Source organism: Zosterops lateralis (genome assembly GCF_965231275.1).
Source record: "Zosterops lateralis genome assembly, chromosome: Z".
Lineage (NCBI taxonomy): Eukaryota > Metazoa > Chordata > Aves > Passeriformes > Zosteropidae > Zosterops > Zosterops lateralis.
Window position 1 is genome coordinate 17,700,229 of NC_139800.1, and position 12,935 is coordinate 17,713,163.

General features: G+C 40.0%; 1 protein-coding gene across 3 annotated transcripts in view; it reads left to right on the forward strand.

The window, feature by feature from the left end:
- Window positions 1-2,424: 2,424 nt before the first annotated feature.
- The window catches only part of LIFR (LIF receptor subunit alpha), an 88,695-nt gene continuing 78,184 nt past the window's right edge, over window positions 2,425-12,935 (forward strand). For 2 of the 3 annotated variants that reach the window (XM_083883309.1, XM_083883310.1), the window contains exon 1: window positions 2,425-2,787. The gene's annotated coding sequence lies outside the window, so the exon portion shown is untranslated. Of the gene's footprint in view, window positions 2,788-9,966; window positions 10,122-12,935 lie in introns of all 3 variants that reach the window. The other variant, XM_083883311.1, reaches the window with a different exon arrangement.

Consider the following 12,935-nt stretch of genomic DNA (forward strand, 5'->3'; position numbering starts at 1 on the left):
TACCATCATAAACCCCTTATTTAGAGCAAGCAGGAAAAAACATACCATGCAGTAGCTTGCCAGACACCTCTATTACTGAAACAGTTTTTGGCTGAAGCTTGCATCCAAATATTCACTGGTTGGAGAGGATTCTTGTGTGACAGATGGCTGATTGACCATGAACAGTAATAAATCAGATAGCTCAATCCACCAAAAACAGTGCTATGGTTATAAGGGCATGGAGAAAAAATGTTTTCTTTCACCACTGAAAATGAATTTTCTTCCAATAATGTCAGAATGAGATTGAATGAAGGCTGAGCAGAAGGCAGGAATGAGTCTGAAGTACAAAGTATAAAAATAGGACTGAAGTACAAAAATAGTTAAGGAAAAATCAAGTCAAATATTTATTATTTTAAAATTACACTATACATTCATTATATAAATAAACTCATAATACAAAGATTTAAAATATTAAATGTGGGTTTTATTTTTAAAAATCATACTATCAGATGATGAATTTAGGAGGAACTGACTCCTCAAACATGCAGGATCTGTAACTACTGTTACAGACTGAATAACTCAGTTAACCCTCAGGACTGTGGCCATTGAGACAGGATCTTGTCAATTCCCATAGAGTACCCTTAGGTCTTAACTGCATTGGCCAGCCTTACCTGGGACCTCCACACACACTCTGCCCCTGTAGCTAGATGACTCTTTTATGCTAATGTCAGGGATTGGAGGATGGAATTATGTTGTGGGAATACTGATCTCTAGCTCAGCCACAGCCTAGCCTAACAGTGGATTCCATTGATCCCTGTCTGCAGAATGACTCCTTTGCTTGTTCTCAGACCTGTCTCATTACTCTGGACCTGCTCCATTATTACTGAGCTGTGTCTTGCCCTGTGTTGCCCTCATCAAATCTTATCCTGGTCCTGATCTGTGGATTTACTTTGTGGCTTGATCTCAGATCTACCATATTACCATGAATTCACCTGATAATCTGAATCCTCTGCTGACTATGGCTGCCATATCTGAGCCCATACTGCTCATCTTCCTTGGCCAGTGTGGGGTTTGGGCTTTGCCATGCCAGTCTTGTATTGTGCTCAACTCCTGGCTCCCCTTCCCTTAAGGAACAGCCAGTCCTCACTGCACCCTGAAAAGTCTATCCAAAGCACTGTTACCACTGTTGTTTTTCCGAATTACTCTCTTCCAGTTACAGGAAAACTCAAACTATCCATTTAACATTTCAAACACATGATTTAAATCTCATTTATGCATTAAATAGTGCAAAGACTTTATTGCAGAATATTTTAATGACTGGTAATGAACAAAATGCTCCAATACAGAATAATTGTGTATTTCTATTAGGTCATTTGACTAAAAGCAGTGCATCCTAACTCTTGGGTTGAATATGCTGCTATCTTGCAGAGATTAATATAGTTTCTTTTGTTTTCCTCTAAATATATAACTCTATGTGTGGCAGTAATGCAGCCCCGTTCTTTTAGTCAGAGTCCTAGAGCTTTATTCTTTCATACATCTGTGATACTCATGCTAGTAGGATGGCCTAAGTTGCTTAAATGAGAAGGAGACAATTAAACTGACAGCTGTCTACTGGGATGTAGTGGAGCAAATTACTGTCAGTATTTGAAAAAGAAATTGTGCTACAGATACATGACAACATAGCCAATCTCTTTGAACAGGGAGAACGAAACTGTCTGTGCCCTGAAATAGTGTCTGACTATATTGGGAGCACTCAGGTATGACTCTGAAAGCTGTGGCTTCAGCAAGCAAAAAGTGATCACAAAATAAATAAAGAAATGAAAATGCACACATTCCCACACACTCAAGCAGAACAGGGAAAATAGAAAGGATAAACACAGAGTTCAGTTTATTTACTTGGTTGCCAATGAAAGTGAGTGTCATAGCTTGGATTGTTTTTCAAATAGGTGAGGCAGTCTTTTGGTTAGAACCAGAAGAGAAGTGGTTTGTGTCAATGTGCCTCAAGAAATAAGCCAGACTTTCAGAATGTCCAAGTCTCATTTCAGTTTGAAGCCTTAATTAAGTAGTTATTTTAGGGTCATTACTGGAGACTTCTAAATTTAAGTACTTGGGACTAGTAGTTATTCAAAGCCATTTAGGTGGATAGCAGCTCCATGGGCTTCAGCAAGCTTGAGATCAGGTCCTTAATGGGAGTATTTAGCTGCTACATACATACACAAAATAAATCTGTAATCTATATGTAATGCATATATTCCTACAGAATGAAGCCATATATTACATACAGTTTTTCCTTCCTACCTAGCATTAATAAAGACGGTTACGCATGCCATTTCTCTTTTTTTCTTCCTCTCCTAAGGCAACCTGTTTCAGATATGAACAATCACGTTTTTGCAAGTTAAAGATTACACAGTGAGTGATTAACTTTAAACACCTTTCATTCCTGAAAGCTATGTGGTAGAGACATTTTAGGTTGGGGCAACTCCTCTTACATAAGACAGATTTTCTGCCAAATTATTACCTCAGACAGTTTTTGTGTTGTAGGTGAATATTTACATGAATTCATTTTCCTCTCAAAAGGGCTGCTGGAGAGTTTGGATAGCCAGAATATGGCAAAAGCAGAAATCAGCCAGTCTTGGGCTTGATAAAACTGAAGAAAAACATCTCTAACAAGAATAGACAAAAGGAAACCAAATGCTGACTTGTAATCCTGTCTCCTGTGAAATATTCCTCCCTTCTACTGCTTCCAGCATAAGCAGAGTTCTCTTGACACCTTGCAGAAGCTTAGGAGCATCTGGCTGGCTCTCAAGGGTAAGTCTCAACTTGTCTATGAGTTCACTAGAAAAACACTAGCATGTTGTTCTTCTTCCACCTGATTTTTTTTTCAGTTTGCCTACAAAGGCTTTGGTCAGTGCAGTTTTTCTTCTCAGAAATTCCACTAAATAAATGTTGATATGCTTGGCTTGCAACTTAAACTGCCAAGTTAAGCAGCTGTCCTGAAGGTCCTGGGCTCCCTTGGGTGCCTGAGGTTTCTGTGTCTTTACAAAAAGAATAGAGATGATGACAAAAATACATACTCTTTTATTTTTCCCTTTCCACTGGTTGTTGGTCTGGGGACAGCATGTACTAGTTAACAAGTTCTGCCCTTTGCTATTGTTATCCTAAATTGGTACTCTTTGGTCAGACAATTAGATCAGGCAACTAGAGGGCTCTGTTGTTAGGCTCCCTTTTAATGTGTACTTAGATTATGGGCAGCCTAAAAAGACTACTGTGGGTGTCTGGCTGGATCCATACAATAGGGTTCAGAAGTACTCAGTCAAATTCATTTTTTCCCTCCAGTCAGTAAAAAATATAAAGATGTTTAACAGAGAGGAAAGGGAAGAGTTTCTCACTAAGCTGTAGTCAGACTTTTAAGGAGTGGTGTCTATGAATGAACTGGGGGAAGGCTAAGAAATCCTGCAGAAGAAAACTGCTTTGGCCTTGAAAAAGAGGTGTGAGCAAAGAACCTTTCCAAAATTGGCTTGCTTTTCACTCCCACTGGAGTCAGTGAAGATGCCTGTAATTAATTTCAAAAGGAGAAAACTATGCCAGCATTTGTACAGAAGTATTTTTTGTATACTTCAATACATGGGACCAAAGTTCTGGCCCTTCTGTAGTTTATGTAATGGAGTAATCTCCAAGGAAAGGGAAAATTGGCTGCTATATAGACATGGAAACACTCATTAATCATTGGATCAGCACTCTAAACATTTCCTGTTTATATCCAGAGTGACACTTCTTTAGATGATATTGCCAGCTTCAATTTGGCATCAATGTCCTATTTTGTAAAAACAAGCTGTTATCAAATTTAACAAAAATAGAACTGTTTCCATGAAGAAAATTATTCTGAATGGCCTTTGGTTCAGATCATGTTTCAGAAAAAAACTTTATTCAAAAGTTTTGATCCAGCCACCTCAGACTAAAAAAAAAAAAAAAAAAAAAATAAAATAAAAAAAAAAAAAGTTTGGAATTGTCCTGTAATTTTCCTGTATCGTCTATTTCAGGGAAAAAAAAATTATTAAAGAGATGTGCAGTTCTCTGGCTCAGGTCATAGTATGTGAGCCTGTGGTGGATATCTTTCTAAAAAGAAACTGCAGTTGCACTGCTCACACACAAAAACATCCATTCTGATTATTGCTGTTTGTCCTTCCTGCTTTCTCAGAATTTCCATGATCAATAGTTCTTGCTGTCTCCCACCCCCAGACCCCAGACCTAAACCTATCTCCTTTTCCTCATCAGGACCCAAATAACACACAGATTTTAACACATTTCAGACCGCTGCATGAATGTATAAACAGATTTTGCAGGGAGAGAGCAGAAGGAATTGGGGAAAGGGGAACAAAGCATCTGAAAGCTAATCTTCTAATATTCAATTTCTATCAATTTTCTTTTCTTCTTTTTTGCTTCTCAGCTAGTCTCTAAATGTAGACTAGCAATTTCTTATATTAGGAAACAAAAAGCGTTTTTGGCACTAAGTTTAACTGGTGCAGAACAACTGTGTCTATGCAGTTAAGCCCTCCAAGATGTATTGGCCACTAGCTGTGACTGATTCCTTGAAACATACCTGAGAATTGTCTGGGAGACCCCTACTTGTCTTTAGACAAAGTCATACCCCACTGCCCACCTGCTTGAACAGTTGAATAGTGAAGGCAGTTGATCAAGAATCACACAAGTTTCCTGGATTTGCTTTGTTTATTGTTGTGAAGACAACCTAGTTGTTTGCTGGACTGCAAAAGAAAAAATTGCAGTAAAGGTTTAAAATATATTCTGGGTTCCAGGGTCTCTGTGTTATAATCATGAAGTTTCATTTTGACAGTCTGATCTATCTCTCCTCTCCCCATACACACCTAGCCAAGGAAGATGGAGGGGGGAGGGGGGGGGGGAGGATACTGGCGAGCTCTCTATTCCCTAGAGTTTATAAATTAAGAGGAAAAGGAATATAGTGAAGAAAGCATCCAGCCTCCCAGTTTTTCCTTTGCTTGTGTGTCTCAGCCATCACATCAATGCACAAAAACATCATATTCAAATATCAAACTCCCATACCTCTCACCCCTTGGAAAAGAGGTGGATGAGTAATTCACCTAAGGCATGACTGGCTAAAATACAGTAAATACCAGAACACTGTTTCTGTTCCTACTTCTTATCTGTTCTGCTGTTTCAGCACATGAAAGAAACAGGCTTTAGTGACATATGAAAGTGTGCTGATGAAAGTGTGAGTTTCTTGTCATATTTTGTGTGAAGTAATGGTGAATTTCAGAGTTTGGCTTTAGTTATCCCAGCAGAAAATCATTGATGCTCCAGTGTCATGGCATTTTTAAATCAAGTCATAAACATTTCAATAAAGAAGAATGTATTTTAATCCGAGGAGAATCTTTCCAGTGTAAGAGAAACGGTTTTAAATTCAGTGAGTTGTATCAAAAGAGGCTACAGAATAACTTAATCTAGTAATCATTTGTGGAGTTCAGGTCCCAGGATATGGCCAGCAGAAGAACTGTAGAACTTTAGCTTTTTGTTTGAGCTGTCCTGACATACATTACCCACAACAAAGCATTCGGCCTTTGCCTCTACAACACTGGCTTGTTCTGTGGCAGAGCCAGGAATGTAGGAATGTGGCTCCCAGCCAAGCTGGTGGGGAGAGGAGAATGCCCTCGACCTGGTGGATTCCAGCTCTCTCCGTGTCTGCATCTTTTATCCAGCACTTTATGCCATTTGAAGTGGGTGCTTCTCCATGCTGCCCACAGCTGCTGTTCTCCCTCCTGCATCTGCCATTCTCACACTCCCAGCCTGGGTGGTTTTGCTGGGTTTGTGCATTGCGGGCTAGCCAGGATGTGGCTATTGAAAGGGCAAATGTGGGGAAGGCCAGAGCTTGGCTATATGTGCATAATAGCAAGTCAGTCAGTGTTCACAGGCTGAGAATACTGCAGTGTTTGAGCTAAGGGAAGCTCTTTGTTTGCTTTTCCTTGCACTAGTGACTGGGTTACTTCAGCCTAATAGAAGGCTCTTTATTTTATTTTACGCTATGTGAACCTGACCCGTCACAAATCAATTATAAAAAGCTTATAGGTTCTTTCATCCTGCTCCTCCCAGCAAGGGCAGCTGAGAATAATTCACGATGAATAAATCTGATAGTTCCCAGAAGACTGTACATAGTGAAGTTCTTTCTGCTTCAAATTTTCACTGAGAGAGTTGACTTTCAGGTGAGGTAGTGGTAATAGAAGAAAAGATGTTTTACACTTCATTTTTACCAGTGGGCAATTTCTAACTCTTCCTCTGATGTACTCTATAACTTTGGAAAGCATCATCACCCAGGGTCCTCCCAGGAGGTAAAGTCAGACACAACTGAGCAGAATCAGTCACAACAGAGCAATAGGGCTCTGGACACTTGTTTGACATTTCACAATTCTCCCTGGCATCTGAATGTACCAATTTCTGTGAAGTTTAGGGTTAAATAAATGAGTAGTTTATTCTGTTGTAAAGACTATTAGAAGAACTATTGTGAATTCATCCTGCGGCTATGGGTCCAGATGTTAAAACTGACTGAGGCCCACCTCTAATTCTAAACTCTAAAGTGGTAGTCTACAGAGGAATTAAATTTATCAGGAAGAATTTAAATTACATCTTTTTCCAAAGCCTGTTTATATTCTTTTCTTTAATCATACGTTCTTTGGGCCAGCAAGTAATAACATTGTAATGTCATGCCAGATAAGCCACTTCAAAACCAGGAAGAAATAAAAATTACAAACACTGAACTGGCAGAGAAGACGACCTCTAGAGATTGCCCAAATGGTGCCACAGTGTCTGCATACATTGCAGAGAGACAATGGGATACTGTAGAAGGGATAAGAACCAGTTCTGGAGGCAGGGTGTTTGTTCAGGACACGGAGAATCACAACCTTTAGGATTTCTATTACATTTGCCTTATTTAAGGCCATGTTAAAAGAGTATGTAATTGTCTAAAGAGTCAGGTTGAACCAATGCAATTTTAGATGGGAGGTGCTTTTGAGACCTTACAAGTCACTATTCTGCTGCTTTAAATGCTTTAAGAGTTTGGCTTTTTGAGACTGAGGGCTGAAACCATCAAAGGGGAGGATGGCATAGCCGAGTAGCCTCCATTCCCATTCACACTGATGGGAGTATGGAGATCCTGTCCTCTGCCTCAGTGTTGCTTTGAACCATCACTTAAAATACCTAGACCCAAAAGTAAGCTCCAACCCACATGAGATTGCTCTGACAAGTGGTGTTTTTTTGCCAGCTTTTTAATTTCCTTTCCACCTTGCAAGAGTGTTGTGATGCATAATTTGAGTTTTCAAATTACTCTGGCAGGAAAGCATTCTGACAAGCAATATATTGTGTACTGCAGAACTTGGGTTTAGGCCAAACAGATAGAAAAGAAGCAGGAAGGAGATCAAAATTTTATTTCATCCCTTGTATTTCTGTATCCATATGGGAAGAAGCTAGGTGGCCCAAGAAATCTCCATGTGCTGGAGAACCTGAGAATAGTCTTCACTTCTGCTTATGAAACTGTACTGGAAATTTTTCTCATGCCATTGGCTCTTGCAAGTCCAGCACACTTATTGCCTCCAGGCTGAGAGCAGCCACAGTGAAGTTCAGGATGAGTAATTGAAGATTGAAGATATACCTCTAGGTATCAAGGGTGGCTAAGTCCTAGAACTTCCATCCATTTAAATGACTGAATTCGGAGTGGATTAATTTTCAAGGCATAGGAAAGGGTAGTTAGTTCATACTAACCACTAGTGCTTAGTGAAGGAGATATGAACATTTGTGCAAGGAGAATAAACAGCAAATAGCACCCACAGCAAACAACCTCTGACTCACCACATGGTTATTAGCTAACTTCTTTAACTTAAAATTTCCTCTTAGTTAGAGGGAGAACATTGAACATTTGGAGTTTGTACATCCTTACATCATTTAATAGAGCTAACAAAGAGGAGTGCTTAAACTCCCTATTGCAGCGTGAACATCCAAGGACTGTCTGCCTTTCATGCTAATTCGAATACTTGTTGCTGCTTTGATGTTGTGCTTAGCCAGTCCCAATAACTGAGTGCAAGGAGAGAGGTGTTGCTAGCAGTTGAGAGCTGCTATTCGTGAGCAGGTGTGAAGTTGGAGAACTTGGGCAAAAAAAAGGAGCCTGATCTGTTGCCTTTCTTCTCAGTTTTGAAGAACCCACATAATTTGTACCACATATCATGGTCACTTTATTTAGAGAAATGGCAGCAAACTGCAGGGGAAAGGGCTTATACATGGCAACTAGCACATCCATACTTGTATGTTATCTTGGAATTAATTGTGTATGTGTGTATGTGTGTGTAGGCATGTGTGTGTGTGTGTGTGTGTGTGCCCGTGCACCAGCACACAAGAGTGTGACATGTCTCTGCCAGGAAAGGCAGGGAGGAATCCATAGCTAAATATCTACAACTGTGCCAGTGACTCCACATTTCCTTACAATCAGTGGTGAGAGTCAGGCACTTTAGCAGAGCACAATTCATCTTATCATCTGAAATTAATCATCTTCTTAAAAGGCTGTTTCTCGCCATTATCTGTAAATGAGGAGAGATCCTTCTTGCAGAGGTGTAACATGAAGTAAGATGAATCCCACCTTTCCTGTCTGAGCTCTCTGGAGTATTCCACATGCAATTTACTGTATTATTTGTTACTTACAGTGCTCTTTGTTTGACCTGGGTGTTCACTTGCCAAAGCCAGTGAGAAGACCTGATCTGAATCCAAACAAGAATTATAACAAATTTTTCCACCCAACAATTTCATCATTTATTACAGTGGCATGTGCTTTCTAAATACAATCTTAAGTGTAAGAGATCTTCAGGTTTTTAAGGGTTCTTTTTAAAATTTTTTGTTCACTGATCTGCATTGTAATGTGATCACACAGACAGTAGTGTTAGCACAATCAAAAGAATTTTGGACCATTCCATGGGACAAGAGGCAGGAATATCTTAAATCAATAAATGTTTCTGCTAAAGTTTCTGTTGCTAGAAAGAGTGTGAAGAACTGATTTGGCAGAGAGTTGTTAAAAGGTGAATGAATTGACTTCATCAGTAAAATAAGCAGAGTAGATATCTGCCTCCTCCAAACACAGCTGGCTAGACTGTTAGAGGGCACCCCCCCCCAGGAGGAGTTAAATAAACTGTGTAATGTAAATGTTCATGTTTCAGTAGCATCTACACTGATCACAGTTTTACATAACATAATGGTTGCCCAAGACAGAGGGCTTGGAACTATATGATCTTTAAGGTCCTTTCCAACCCCAACTATTCTATGGTTCTACAATTCCATAAAGGTGCATCTTGGAGATGCTCAGGGCAGTTCAGGTCCTCAAATTATGCAGAGAAAATATCAGATGACACCAACCTGCTTATACGTCCTTTGCGTATTCCTACAGAGAGATAATGATATAGATGAAAATCAGGGATTCCTGATATACACACAGATTCATCCTATCCAGCTTCAGATGCTGAGATGTCCAAGTTAGTTGTCCAGCTGTTTTAACTCACTGTGGAGTTAGTGGAGAAAGGGATAACCCCAAAGACTAATTCAGATTTGGATTTAAATTGCTCTCCATATCTCCCCTGATGATTGAGGGATCCTAGAATATATAAGTACTAAATGCAGGTACTCTGATTAAAGGGATGAACATATTTCTGTTAGCACCTTAGCAGCCCTCTAAGGCATTCATAGGGTCCTCAGCAAGTCCATCTGGATTTTGTATGTCAAGGGAAGAGCATACTTTTCCCTAGTTACTCAAGCACGAGTTATCAGTTGCTGTGTTTGCTGATAATCTCAAGATCTCATTCCTGAGGGTGCTGACAGAGGCATGCGTGGTGCAGATCTTAGGCTGTGCTAGCTAGAGGGAACTGTACTTAGGAACAGTTCATTAACTCCACTTGCATTAGGCACTTACACAGCGGATGTTTACAGGCTGTCTTGGCTGGAGCTGTAATGGCAAGTGGTTGCTAGGAGCCGGGAATGGATTAATCCTAAACAGAAAGGAAGGCAAGAGAATCAGCTTTTGAAAGGACAAGAAGGATGACCCAGGAAACTACAGGCCTGTCAGTCTCTCACTTCAATGCCTGGTAAAGTTATGGAGAACATTATTTTGGGAGGTATTGAAAAACACCAGAAGGGCAATGCTGTCATTGCTCATAGCCAGCACGCTTTCACAACAGGAAAGTCCTGAATGTGGAGAGCAGTACTTTCTGCAGTGCTGGAGAGTAGACCACTGCATCAGGAACTAGAAGACACTTTAACCCTTCTTTCCACTATAACTAAGAAGGATTTCTATAAACCCTACCTCTTTCAGCATGTTTGTGATAGAAAACACAATTTTAATGACCCAGTAGGATGCTCTTTGCTATTGCTGCAAATAAAACCCTTGTGCAGAAGTACTAGAGAATCCAGAGAAGAACTAAGGTAATTAACATATTAGATTACTGCCCTTATTAGGACAGGCTGATAGAGCTGGGAATGTACAGCATGGAGAAGGGACGGCTCATGGAGGGATCACATCAACGTGTATAAAAACCTGAAGGGAATCTGTAAAAGATGGAGCCAGGCTCTTTCCAGAGGAGCCATGTTACAGGCTGAGAGGAAATCAGCACAAACTGAAACACAGGAGGTTCCCTCTGGACATCAAGAAACACTTTTCTTTTTTTGCTGGAAGGTTCACTGAGCACAGGAACAGGTTCCCTGGAGAGGGGGTAGAGTTTCTAGCCTTGGAGGCTCTAATAGTCTACATGGTCCTAGGCAAGTGGTGACCTGCCTGAGCAGGGGAGTTGGATCAGGTGACCTCTAGAGGTCACCTCCAACCTTAGCCATTGTGATTTTCTATATATGTTAGCCTGGAGACCATCTGTGGATTTGTGGTTGTTAAAGCTCAAGACAAGAAAGTTGCCCTTGTACATGCAAGAGAATGTTAGAGGGGAAGAGATCACTTGCAGCTTATCTTTGGGTGTTGCTCTCCTTGCAAGCTCTTGAGGAATTAACACACATGACAGCACTAACATTTGCAGGAGGATTCTGGATCTGTAGAGCTGCATGCCTCCTACGCAAACAGAATAGCTGAGAAAAATTGTTTCATTGTTCCTGATACTTGTTTTCACACTCAGGAATCAGCTTCCCTTGGCATCTTTCCATCTCTGGAACCCAGCTGCCAACAACCTGGTTTGGGTTTAGCTGACCTATTGTTTGCTTTTCCTTTTAAATATCATAGACCCAAAAAGTAAAACAAAAAACAAAACAAAACAAACAAACAAAAAACAAACTAAGGAGAAGGCTAATTTCACTACAACAATGAATTAAGTATTAAGTAGATTTTCTTTCATACGTGGTGTGTTCATACCACGTGTGTTTGTTAAACACTTGGCCTATATCCTCCTACAGTCACGCTTGAAAGAAATCCTATGCATGCAGGTTACTCCTCTTTCTCAAAAGTGGCAGCCTGTGACCCAAGACGTATAGCACTACGGAGTCTTGCTGGCTTTTGCAAGGAACCTTAGATCCTTTCCATGCAAATTTATCAGATAAATAATAAGCCATAATTTTCCCTACTTGATAGGAAAAAATATCTTTCATGAAACTTTCAAGCAAGCTGACATTCTATTTTTTTGGACTGAGCAGGAGAAAAGAAATCATATGAAAATGACCTAGGGATAAATCATTTTGGGGCCTTAGTATGAGTAGTTTTCTAACTGAGCTGAAACAGAACACACATAGTAGAAAATCTCAGATTCATGTTGGTTGAAATAACTCTGCAAATGGTGGACCCAAATTATCCTGGCATAGTACAGTTCTGCTTTCACCACCAGTTGTATCAGAAGTTAGAGTTCTCATTGTCCTTTGTCATAACTACATCCTCTGCTACAACACAAGCAGCTTTTCAGCATGATACACACGCCACTTCTCAAGCTGTATTCAGAAACCTTCCCAAGCAGTCATGGTAGGGTTCCCCAATATAGAAAGTATATTTGAAGACTGGGCAGAAAATGAAAATGTTACGTGGTCCAGAATCCTCTGTTTTCATACTTTATCCTGTTTACATACATACATATATATATATATAATGTGCCAAATTGGTCTCTCTGTATGAACTGAGCATTGTACAGTAACTATGATTTGTGTAGGGTGAGTGCTTCCTGTTGGTATTTTAAAGCATACAGAGGCAGGCTTAAAATAATGCACCAGCCCAAGAAGTTCTTTAAATAGTACAGGAAACATGATGAACTCTGAGTCCACCAGTGACAGCACAGGAAAAGGAAAAACGGAGATCAGATAATACTTTGGTAACAGGAATGACAGTGGGGTTATATTCCTCCAGAGGTTATCACAAGCTTGATTCTGATACAGGTAGAATAACACTAATAAAGAGGATATTCTACCAGGATGGGTCATACTCTCCTAATTATGGAGCCATTTTTGTGGCAACAGACAGAAACCACATTTACCCTGATTTTTCTGCTTTGTATATCTTAAATGATATGCTTACAGAGAATTAAGGAGAAAACAAACAGTGACTCATGGAAAAGGTCAACATGGGAACATTTTTTGTCCTGTTGTCTTGCTTGAACACACTGACTGCTGGACAGAAAAACTCTTGCTATCAGACACTATGCTTGGTTACAGTTTTAATTATAGTCCTACAACTAGATAGTATTCCACATTGAGAGGAGGGGGCAAGAGACGAGGGAGCCTTATTCTTATGTCTGGTACATTGCTCTATTAACAGTTACTTCCGTGCGTCCATCTCCCTCCCCCCCTCTCTTGATTTATGTGGGTGTTGCCACACACAATTACTTGATAATCTCATTGTACCTAATCCTGTTTACTCCTACAGAGGAGACTGGCAGAGCTACCTTATTTTCCTATTTCTCTTTTCCTTTAGTTATTTCAGA